The sequence below is a fragment of the Uranotaenia lowii genome, chromosome 1 (assembly GCF_029784155.1).
Source record: "Uranotaenia lowii strain MFRU-FL chromosome 1, ASM2978415v1, whole genome shotgun sequence".
In the NCBI taxonomy this organism is placed as follows: domain Eukaryota; kingdom Metazoa; phylum Arthropoda; class Insecta; order Diptera; family Culicidae; genus Uranotaenia; species Uranotaenia lowii.
The window spans coordinates 95622017-95634869 of NC_073691.1; the positions used below are offsets into that span (position 1 = coordinate 95622017).

A 12853-nucleotide genomic window follows, 5' to 3' on the forward strand; every position below is an offset into this window, starting at 1 on the left:
TCGTAAAGTTTAATGTAGAACAAATGTTTATTTCTCAATGGACGGGAGGGTGCGTAAAAATTTAGTTTTGAAAGTAATTCAGGACTGTCTATTCTTTGTGTAACAACATCATTTACAAATGCAATTTGGGAAAATTCTCTGCGTTTACTGAGAGGTTCTATATCAATAAGCTTACAACGAGATTCATACGATGGAAGAGGAAAAGTGGTCCAATTGATTTTACGTAGCGCATATAACAAAAATTGTTTTTGAACTGATTCGAGACGTTGCTCGTGAATATTTGAATAAGGATTCCATATGATGCTACAATACTCCAATATCGAACGAACATAGGATATATAAAGTGATTTTATGGTGTATGGGTCTTGAAAGTGTTTGCTGAAACGTTTTACAAATCCTAGCATGCAATTTGCTTTATTGATGATATTGTTCTGATGTTCTACAAACGTGAGTTTTGAATCCAATATGATTTTTGTACTGGTTGATTGCCTAATTTTGTTTCAATGATAGGGTAACTTTGCTTTCTGCTAAATGATATAGAGTTGCATTTTTTAACATTCAATTGAAGTAAACTTTTGTTGCACCATTCAAAGAAAACATTGATTTCGTTTTGAAATGTTTCAGCATCTTCGGTTGTTTTTATTTTCAGAAATAGTTTAATATCGTCGGCATATATTAGGTATTCAATCCGTTTTAGAATAAAGGAAATGTCGTTAACGAACAGTATGAAAAGGAGAGGTCCTAAATGAGACCCCTGAGGCACACCAGAGGTCACAGCTACAGATTTGGATAATTCGTTTTGGAAACGAACGATTTGTGTTCGATCAGTTAAGTATGATTGTAACCAGGAGAGAAGATTTGGATGAAAGCCAATTTTTTTTAATTTGAAGATTAAAAGGGGTATGTCAATGCGATCAAAGGCTTTGCTAAAGTCGGTATAAATAGCCTCAACATGAAAGCCTTTGCTCATAGAATCGATAACGTATGTAACGAATTCGAGAAGATTTGATGCTGTAGAGCGTCCTTTGAAGAAACCATGTTGTTTGCTCGTTATAATATTTTTTACTTGTTAATAAATTTTTTCATTTATTATTGATTCAAAGAGTTTTGGGATGCAAGACAAAATAGCTATTCCTCTATAATTTCGGACATCTGATTTTTTCCCGGACTTGAAAATCGGAATTAAAAAAGATTTTTTTCAAAATTTGGGTACTTTACTATAATTTAATGTCATATTAAAAAGAATCAGAAGAGGCTCTGTCAATTCGGCCGCCAAGTTTTTAAGGAAACATGGGGGAAGTCCATCAGGCCCTGCTCCTTTGGAAGCATCAAGTTTTCTAAGTCCTTCGGAAACATTATTGTAATGAATTTCATTGACCTGAATGTCACACGCTAAATCTGGAATGACTGAAAAGTATTCCCTATCTCGGTCAGCCTCAGTGAAAGAAGTGTACACTTCTTGAAAAAATGTTGCAAATAAGTTAGAAATTTCCAGTGGATTATTTCCAATGCTCCCGTCAAGTGTCAATTGAGTAGGAAAGTTTGAATTTTTCATCTGCGTTTTAGTATAGCCAAAGAACGCTTTTGGGTTTTGCTTAATTTCTTTTTCAATTTTCTGATTGTATTTTTCAAAAGAACTTTTTATACATGAATTAAGCTGGTTGCATAAATTTATATAATTTTGATGATTTGTAACACTTCTATCACTTCTGTAGACTTTATGAGCTTTTTGCTTCCTATTTTGTAAGTTTTTCAAATCTTTGTTATACCAGACAGGGTGTTTAGAGCTGTAGGACCGTCTTTTAAATTTTGAAGGAACATGACTGTTTATGAGATTAATCATTATGTTATAAAAGGTTTCTACTGTTGTATCAACCGTATCTACTGGACGCTATCAACGATATTACATGTGGCGATATGACACGGCATGTTTCTATAACACTTTTTTTTTGTACAACAACTTTGGAAAAAAAAGAATAAAACTGACGAAGGCACTTCGAGCACTTGACGGTTATGACGGAAAAATAAATAATTTTAACTTAAGGAACTGCGCGAAAACACGTCTGTATCACACGGCGGTTCGAATCGAAAAAAAAAATATGCTCATACGCTTATGATCTTAGTTTTGCCATTATCTTTCACGTGAAAAAGGAATTTTTGATGAAACATCAATAGGTCACACAAACGCAACCAATTTGCAAATCATAGCTTGTGGAGAATCGTGGGCCACACATTCTGAATCACCTATATTTTTATGTTTTTATACACATTCAGAACTTAAAATAAGTTTTACCTATCTGCAAAGTTTTCTTATGCCAAATGAAGAGTTATTAAAAGTATTTTGTCCATCCTATTTAAGAAATTTTGCCAAAACGTTCGCGAGCCAGGTTTTGGAATCTATGCGATCATACACAGCTCTCTTTTTTATTTCATCATCTGAAATTGCTTTTAAATAACGAAATGAATTAGGAAATCACAGTTTTGGGTCAACTCTTAAACTTTGCATGTTATTTGGTCAATTTGGATTTGGTGGCCCACGATTCCCCACCATTTTTCAAAATCCAAAAAATATTGCTTTTTTTCAAACAGTCAGAATTTGGGGAAAACAACTTATTAAAAAATTTAAAAAAATACCATATGATACCTTGAAAATGTAGAAAACCGTACCATTTTTTATTTTCATTTTATCTTTTATAAGAAAGAAGTTATGGAACAACGAAAAAAGTGGCCCATGATTCCCCACTCTCCCATATTTAATTCTTTAGATTCTACTTATAGGTTTTATGATTTCTGTGTACAAAATAAATCATTTCCAACCGCTGAGGAACGCTGAATGATCCCATCGATTGGCGAAGTGATTTAAGCTTAAATTTACATTACCTACGCTTGGTTTCTTCATCAAGGAGCATTTTTCTTAGCATGCTTCAAACGATATTACCCATTTTAAACGTATGGTACTGGTGGTCCACGTTTCTTCTGTTGTTTCTTCTGTACTGTTTGTTTCACATGTCGCGTTCTCTGCTCCATGGTAGGCCCAACCAATTTATGTTTTTAATCATTTTAATGTTTATGTTAAAATAATAGGAAGAATGAACATAGAAAAGAGGAATAATAACACACTTGATTATTATTTCGGGACTCAGACATAAGTTCTGGCTGTGGAAGTACGTGATTAGTGAGTAGAGATAGAACTTTATTTTAGTCGAAGTTCAAAGATTTTGAGCTAGGTAGTGGGAAAGTACATATAACATGTGGCTAATACGCGCCACTCGTGTTTTGTAGAATCTGTAACATTTTAAGCCTGCAAAATATTGCCAATTTGTTTTAAAGGCTGGTGTTTGGTCATGGCAAGTATGATTGTGAATCGCCGAAGAATGAATGAAGAGTCCTTGTCCGAGTTTTTAATAAACAGTGTATTAAAAATTTCCTGCAATTATTCTAGATATAACTTTTGTTGTTGTTTTTACAATATGTTTTACTTACGTTTACTAATTTTTCCTCTTCTAAATTAATCCTTCTTCAATTCAGTTCAACGTACTAACTTCGGACGTTCCTGGAGTGTTTGTACAATAATATTGGGTAAGTATTTTGTTTATATAAAAGTTTCAGGTAACCTCACTTTTCAACGGTGGATAGGTAAGTATGTTAACCTTTTACGAACCGGCGCAAAGATGCCGTTTGGGCCCTACGGGATGCTCAACTTGCAACTGTTCTACGCGTTGGATGTCTGTTGTAATTTTACATGTTAGAAATAGTTTGCATTCTACTATGACATTTAACGTGCTTAACAACTTACATGCACAGCTCGAGAATTCTCAACGAGACGTTGTGGTGATATCACTACGGCGTTGAAGTGTTTCAGTTTCCTAATAATATAAAAATTAACTGGTTTACTAATTCTCTTTTTTTTTTTTTATCTTTTCAGATGCGGTTACCTGATAACTTCCACTTAGTTATAAGTTTAATAAATTTTAGACTTCACAATGTGCCACGCTTTTCAATAAATTCCTAGATGGCTTCTCCTAACTATTCTTCTTTTCTTTTTCTGAAATGTTCTCTCCAAACTATTTCCTCACACAAGTAAAAGGTCTTTTTCAGTTGGCCTTTATATGTTGATTCAAAATTTTCCTTCCTACTCTACAAATTTTTGAAAATGATTTTGATGGAGGCGCGCCGTCACAATGATTTTTTTTCTCAAATTACCCCTGTTAGGTGGAAATTTCACAATTAAGGTGTTCTTTATTTCTATGTAAAATTTAAAACACTTTCACTAAGGTGTCATCATGCAGAGAAAAATGAATAAGACAATATTTTCTGACACATCGATAGAGAAGAATCTAAACCAGGGGTGAGCAACCTTTTTAAGTAACGGGCCACTTTTAATTTGAAATTCTTTCGGCGGGCCACATTGAAAATAAAATTGAGGTTATAATGGTTTGCAGAGCTTTACAATGTTTTTTTATATCAACATTTTTTTTACAAAATGGATAAATAGAACGAATTTACGTACTTGCATATACATTTTTTATAAATATAAGTAATTAAATAAGCCAAAATTTAAGAAGTTTTTGTTTTAATTGAATTGAAATTCTTAGCGAATTTATTTTTACATAAAAGATACATTATTTGCTTTATTTCATATAGTTAGAAATGAAATTTTTTCATATAGTTAGAAATGAAAAAAATAATTTAATTTGCGTACTTTATAGACTAAAACTGTGGAAAAAAATGGTTGACTCAATGATCAACTTTCCCAAAGATTGCGAGTAATTTTTTTTTATTTATTTATTTATTTATTTATTTATTTATTTTTTTTTTAAGAAAGTTATGGAAATTTTCTGTTATTCTTTAGAAACCTGCAAAAAACAAAATTTCAAAGAAAAGTTGAATTAAATTGAATCTTTGATATTTTTATGACTGTAATTCAACAACAGTTTTGAACAGAACTGATGAATGAATTAAAATCGTTAATAGCCAATATTTAATACTTTCTTAAATGATGCCAGAAGAAGTTTAAACCTTATTTTATTGCAATTTCTATAAATTGTAGAATTCTCTGATACAAGAATATTTTGGCAATATCTGAGTCCTTGATTGAATGAAGGGTAGAAAATAAGTTTGAAAAACATTTTTTTGTCTTTATGCAGGTTTATTCGTTCATCAGTTATGGAAGATCGATTTTAACAAAAAAAAAAATGATCAACTTAAAAATTTCAACGCTCCATAACACCAAAGCTAGAAGTGATAGATAAACTCTATGAAATGTTTTGAATTCAGGACGACGAAATCTTTCAAAATGAGTTATTGAAACTGAGGCAATAAAAATTCTGTTCCCCTGACTCATCATTACAAACACAGAACTACAGATAATATTTTTGTCGAGAAATCAGAATTTTGCTGAATCATGTCGATAAGATTTCTATCATCGTTTACCTAGTCTTTATTATAAAACTTTCCTTATTTCCCTTTTAAATTAAGAGCAAAAATATCACTTCATCATACAATTTTTACTTTGCTTGAAACAACAACAACAAAAATAATGACTGAACTTATTCCTTTATTACGATTTTAATATTGCATATATGCCTTTAAAGGAACTCAATTAATAGCATAAAACCAATAAAAAAGTCAACAATCTTTATGATTATGGGACAAATGCAACTGCAAACAAGTGAAGTTGTTGATATACCATTTTTTGGTTTAGAATTTTATGATAATGAACAATTTATCGTAGAAAAAATTTGTGAAATTGATTTAATTTGAGATAAGCTTCGCGGGCCGCACAAACACGTCTCGAGGGCCTCATGCGGCCCGCGGGCCGCGCTTTGCTCACCCCTGATCTAAACCATGATTTTATGCTAAAATGTCATACTGAACTCGCTAAGGTATGCTTTTTATGGGTATGTTTTATCACGGCCCATGCGCTCGTAAAAATGCGCCAATCGTGATACACGGTAATTTCAAATTATTCAGAGACTGATTTGTTTTTGTTCAGGAGTCGCACCATATATGAAGAAGAAAACAACTGAGTGAGAAACCTTCAAAATTTTGAGTTGTTTTCATCTAGCGAGTTTCAAATCCTGGTACTTAGCAGAGACGCACACTTTCTCGAGTAAAATAGATGAAAACAACTCAGAGCGTTTGAAAACAAAAGTTGTTAATCTGACGGCGACGGGTAAAATTTTAAAACTTTTTTTTATTTATTTATATATAAATATTTTAATCCCCTCTAGGTTGGTTTCCAGTAGATGCGGAACAGCTTTTCGCAACTGGAATAGGCGGAAATACCGGCTAATCATGAAGTCTATTCCCACCGAGGAACAACAACCGTCGAAACCGGGGGCGATGAGAAGGAGGAATAGTTTTGTGATAAAACGAGCGAAAATAGGAACCCACGGCGACGAAGTTGCAACTGCCAAAACCATCTCTTGCACCGATGGCTGAAGCACCAGCGGCTCCAGCTAAACCATCCTCCTTATTCAAGTAAGTAAAAATAAGTTACCAAAAATATTTTTTCCAATAGATACGTAGTTTGAATCAGTTTTTTTTTCATTTCAGCAACAGCCATGCCGAGATAAACGTTGGCCAATTTCTGCTGTTCCCAATCCTTTTCCATCGGTTAATTCCTTTGTTTGCAGGAGAGGAACGATATGCCAACACAAAAAATGGTGGTTGCCTCTCGCCGACTCCAGCGAAAAACAAAAGCGACGAGAAATAAACGTTTTTTATGTTTTTAAATTTGTTATCATTCATCCAAAACTTCATTTTTTTTTTTCAAAAAAATATTATCCTTTCGAAACCGTGTCAAAAATTTATAAAATTCTGAGTTATTTTGGTTCAGACCGTTCAAACGCTTCTTTAAAATGCCTGATTGAAAACAACTCAGAATTCGCGAAAACCCCTACAATTCAGTTTTGAGTTATGCCGCTCTAATCAAAATTTGAGTTTTCCTAGTTTTGGCGCATTTTGAATTGATTTCCTTCAAATCTGAGTCAATGAGAATTAGAGTGTATGCTGAAAATAGCATTATTTTTTTTCAAAACGGTCAATTTTTATTGAAAGTGAACAAAAAATTTAAAAAAAACTATTCTTAAGCGTTAATTCGGCTGTGTTTTCGGTCTTCGGCTGCTTTCGGGTGTGTTCGGCTGCTAGGCGTGAGAAAGAGAAAGATCTATCGTTTTTTTACGCTTACTTTTCTTTCTAGGGTTTTCTACCGTTTTACACGCTTAACAGGGAAATTATCATTTAACAATATAATTTAACATTAAACGTATGAATATTTCAAAATAATAGTAGTGTTCATTACAAAATGATTATATTTATTTTCTACCGGTACTATACACTACACATTGTATCAAATAAAAAAGAGATTGTTTCAAGAGAATTTATTTTGGAATCAAAATCAATTTTGATTTTGGTTCAAACACCAGTATTTCTTTGATTGTACCTCTTTTGGCCATCCTTTTTCAAAGGAAAACTGCCCTCAAAACTTGTTTAACCACATTGGTTGAAGGCCCACATTTTGACATTATACCACAATTATTCGGGCCAAATGATATCAAATTTTACTTTCAAGACATGATAGCAAATTAGTCAAATGATTTTTTTGGGGATAGCAGAACTAGGTATCGTTGAAGTTACGAAGTTAACAGAAACGAATTTTTAGAGCCTGTTTTTTAAACTTATTTTAGAATAATTTGGCACAATATTCAAAATGCGTTTTTGATAAAATAACATTGAGTTTGTAGAAAAAAAATCTCGTTATCATAGTCGTTTTTTTCGTTAATCACCAACATTAATCATACTCAGTGTGTCAATACATATTTTTATGATTGCTTTTATTGTTGTTTAGTATGTACTTGTACCACCTTTACTCGGGCAAAATGATACCACAGTTTACTATCAAGGCATGATAGCAAAATCAGGTATACTTTTGCCATAAATGTCTGCTCGGGTAATAAAAAATCATAAGCATTTGTAAAACAACGAGAACACTAATTTTTTACACAAAATTTACGTGGAATACTTAGTGTAAATCAGCGATTCGCTTAGGTGGGGCATAATTGAGTATGCTACCCTACGTATAAAATGTCGAGAGTTCGAGAGTGAATGTGTTGGTCCTATAGGCTACACCCAAAATTCAGCCTCTGTGCCAATGGCGTGTAGTCAATTACATAGCATCATTGGTACAAGAAGATAACGCGATCGGTGCTGATTCGATTTGCTCCCACCGGCATTAATCTCCCAAGTTAACCGAATTGCGTATGTCTGAAAGAAACAAAATAAAAACGCTTTCACGTCCCTCCCTATCGCATCACAAGACGAAGAAGGATGGAAATAAATACCGGCCAACACCAGGCAGCCAGCGAACCGAGCACTGTGCGTGTGAATGTAGCAAAAGCAACAACAAAAACATCCTTCTAATTCAATCCCTTCAATTCGCCGGCAAACAATCACGGCTAAGCTGTGCGTGTGTATGTAGCAAAAGCAACAAGAATATATTCCTTCAATTTACCGGCAAACAAGCACCGGCCAAGCTGCCCGGCTTAAGCAGCTGTGTATATGTAGCGTGTGTATGTAATAGCAGGCAGTAAGCAAAGCACAGTTCTCATTCTATGAGTTTCCCGTTTCCTCCACTCCCGTTCCCTTTCCCGTTTCCATAGCAAGACAAATGAATACCTTGAAAGGAGGCCAAACGCCGGGAAGCCACTGTCGTGCGTTTCTTTTGTGATTGATCGGTGACAGAATGCCTATGACAAATATCCCTCTTCCTGCATGAAGGTCAAATAGTACACTGGTTAAGATGTCGGTCTGGCAAGACCATATGGTTGGTGATTTGAGTTCGATTCTCCCTACGGGCGCTGTGGTTTATATTTTTATTTTCTTGTTTCTGGGATGAATTATCCAATAGGAACGAAATCCCATAAAATGTTTTTCTTGTTTTGCTTGAATGTAGTGGTCATGCATCATTTTAGTTGGGAGCCGAGTCCTTATGCCAGTTACGGTTTTTCAAACATATCATCTTCGGCACAGTGCACATTTCAGCGCATTATCGGCACAGAGATGTGCTAAATAGGCATTGGATTTTTGCAACCTCTTCTATGGGTGTAGCTATCAAGGTCACGCCGAAATTTGGTGGCTGTTTTATATAAAAGTTAACTCGAGTAACCAGTTTCGCCTACAGTTATGTAATGTTTTAGTAATTTAGATAGTTATATACAAATCTTATGTCGGTTTTAATTTAAAATTTAATGGATTGTCTTATTTTGTAATAAATTTATTTTAGATTATACAAAATAGAAACCAAATAAGTAATGTTTGATAAAATAAGTCATTGATTTCAATTCCAAATATATTAATCTTTGTCTAAAAAGTCAGTTAAATTTTTTGTTATTACAGTCATTTTTACATTTGAATATTCCAAACTTAATGTAATAATCTAATTTAAAAGCTGAAAGTGGTGTTCAGCGAACGTTTTGAACTTCGAATATTCGGTTGAATTTTCCATTGAGTTTTAATTGAAAAAACCAAAAGCGATTATTTCATTTCTATTCCTTCCATTTTAATTTATTACACGGTCTTTTTCAAGTAGGGGTCTCTGTGAATTTTAAAATGTCACCAATAACTGGAATGATATCAGATGACTTGTCGCTTCTAGGCCGTTTGTCACGAAAGAGATTTGATTCCCGTGAAATCTGGGACAAAAAACGTCGGAACAGGTGCCAAGCAATTTGAAATTGCTTCATTGATATTGAAGATCGAATTTTAGCAAGATATCTTCAAAATAGTTGTTGAAATAAACGATTATCTTAAACCTAAACATGCCATACTTTCTATCATACGTATCCACATAGTCGGGCAATTCAGGACATTTATTGAAAAATTTGTTAATGCAAAGGGCAAATCTGCAAAAAATCTAGGCATTATTCTTAAACATACAAGAGAAAAAAGAAAGGAAATTACTTGAAAGAACATCTTTTATTCTTTGTATATGTATAGTTATAATGCTATTTTTATAGTCATTTAATGATGATTTTTTTATATTTAAAAAGTAAGGACATTTTCCAAGAGTAAGCCCTTAATGAAAAAATGGATAGGAATCCTTTCAAATGATTGAATTTCGCGAAAAAAAAGGATATGGAAATAGTGGGAGAGTATAGGGGAATGTGTGAAGGTAAAATTTCATTTGTATTTTGAAGTTAAAACTATTTAGCAATTATTATAATTTTTGCCCCTAGATGTATGCAGCATCATTGTTTTTTTCGATTTTAAATGTTTTTAAAAGAAAACGTTTAAAAGCAAGGTAATATTGATGAATTAGAATTTATAAACAATTTTGAAGGTGTTTTGTATCCTTTATGATAAAAAAAAATCATTAAAACCGTCAAAATGGAGACTGATCAATGTAACCCAACGCATCAATTCCTAAACAGCGACGAAATAGATTTTTAAATCATATTTAAAGTAGTCCAATAAATTTCAGCAACCATGTTTTACGTTCATAGGAGTCTAGAACTGGTTTTAAAAATATGAAACATGCCACATTCCCCTTAGCAGGAATAATAATCGAAAAATATTGAAAAAAGTGATCAATATTACCCCGGATTACGGTACCTTATAACACCAGATCTTCGAGATCTGGGTTTGTTCACATCAAAGTCATTTATTTAGCCTAATAAAACAAGATTTTCCTTGTTTATTTCGTCTATTCTTGAAGTATTCAAGTTTTGCAGGTAAACATAAGTTTTTAATTTCATTAAAATTATATTGATTTTCAGCACCATTTCTAAAATAAGTAGGTACCTAGTTACACAAATTTATTAAACTTGAAAACAGAGTTTTTCTCAGTTCTTCTCATATCAAGGTTAAACATTCTTTCAACGGGTCATTACGAAGCTTCAATGGGTGTTTGAATGGATTCGTGTCCTTGAGATTTCCTAATTGTGCTTTTTATCTATTCAGAAAATGATTTCAAAGCTTAGGAGTTTATCTTTTTTATTGGATGCATGGTGCAAACAATCATTGTCTTAGTCATTTAATTTACTGTACGCTAACCCTCTTGAGTCTCACTTGGTGAGTTTTAGTCTGTTAATTTAATTTCAAACATTTTGTGTTCGCTTCAATTCTGAACAAAACAAAAAAACCTTCGTTAGAGAGTTAAAGTAATAAAAAAGCTTAGTCCACACCACAGCTAATCTCGATCGTCGTTAAACTAACCAAATAAAGTGCTACTTTAACGGAAAACCCCAAACATAATCTGTGTTGAATTCCCCATGGAGCAGCTTCAAATCTTAACCACTTCAGTCGGGCACATCAACGGGATCCGCTGCCGATTGTTGCCCACCCAGAACGGAATTGTTCTTCTGGCATTGATTGCTCGAAAACTTTCACTTTTCAAACAGCCTGCACGCCGAACGATTCTTTGATTCCGTCCCACTGACCCTTCGTAGGTCTAACTAGTCGATAGGCTCGAGTCGTAACGTAAGTGCATTGGAATTCAAACGCGAACGCGGAACCGGTCATATAGAATCGTGAAGAAACCGAGAACTCCGCTCGAGCATAAATTAATCAACACAACACAACACACCTCTTAATCTGCAACCCGGGGTTGATGTTATTGTTGTTGCCTGATCACGATCGATTGCACGAATTGCCTTCTGTACGCGGGGCGCTTTTCTGTACAATAAGTATCAACAAGTAAGCTATAATGTCCACTCGATATACAGGTGTTTCACAGAACGATTAGATGTTATAATGAAGCGCGTGTGCACCTGAGAACTGTTGAAGATCAACTAACTGAGCCGGGAGACACCGGAAGCTTTGGCTGTCTGACTCCCGCCCGAGTTCTACCGAGATGCGCTATTCAGCTTTTACCGCGCCGTGACGCCCGCTAGAGACTTCTAAATAGTGAGGCAACTAGGAAAACCCGGTGTGATCCGTATTGCGCCCTGATGTCGTCGTCGTTGTTTGAAGGGATTGTGGTATAGCAATTGAATTGTTTTACACATCATCAACGCCCAAGCCAGACGACAGGTTGTACTGAGATAGTGGACGAGCGTTTAAGTTTGTCGCGCGGTCTCAGGTGCATTATTACAGGTAAACAATCAAATCATCACCGTTTTATCATTCCCCTGCGATGAGCGTTTATCATTTGCTGCCTAAATTGGTCGTTTTGTAAACATTTACCGTAAACCGGAACGGTGTTGGATCGTTTGCGATTCTTTGTCACTGTTTGAGTTTTGAATAACTTATGTTTTTTCAAAATTGAAATTTAGCTAGAAACAAATAACAAAAAAAAGGCAAGGTGTGTTTCGTAGATAGACTTACAAAAAACAACAACAGTAACGCCAATTTTTGCATGAGCTGAAAGTAGAGCTTTTCCAGTTCATTTCCCCCAAATGTAAAAATATTTGATCGGTGACCTCCCAAAATATTTTCTTCAAGTTGCTACTGCCAATATTCAAGCACGGCCTTGCTGTGATGAAATATAAATCAACTAAGGATCGTTCGTTCTTTCTATAATTAGTTTAATCTAAGGATAGTTTTAGTTTTTTGTTGTAAGTTTAAAATATTTTTGAAATTACAGGATGTTCTCCTACATAAAAATACTTAATTGCGCTCAGCAAATTTAAGTTGAATAAATAAATTTTAGTGATTAGTAAACTATAGGGCTCTGGACAGTTCATTATTGAACTGAACACCTGATTTAATGTAATAATGTAATGATGAACTGGTACGAATAAAGAATTATTTAAAAAAAGCTTTAGAATCTTTCGGTTATGCTTGCACAAATACTTTTCCAACAAAACCAAAAACTAAAAATATCCTAGACCACGTTATTTCAAAGCAGATT

General features: G+C 33.9%; 1 protein-coding gene across 1 annotated transcript in view; it reads right to left on the reverse strand.

The window, feature by feature from the left end:
- LOC129739368 (excitatory amino acid transporter 3-like) overlaps positions 1-11945 on the reverse strand; it is a 40797-nt gene extending 28852 nt beyond the window's left edge. Inside the window, exon 1 of the mRNA XM_055730777.1 lies at positions 11588-11945. The gene's annotated coding sequence lies outside the window, so the exon portion shown is untranslated. The remainder of the gene's footprint in view (positions 1-11587) is intronic.
- Between the last annotated feature and the right edge of the window lie 908 nt (positions 11946-12853).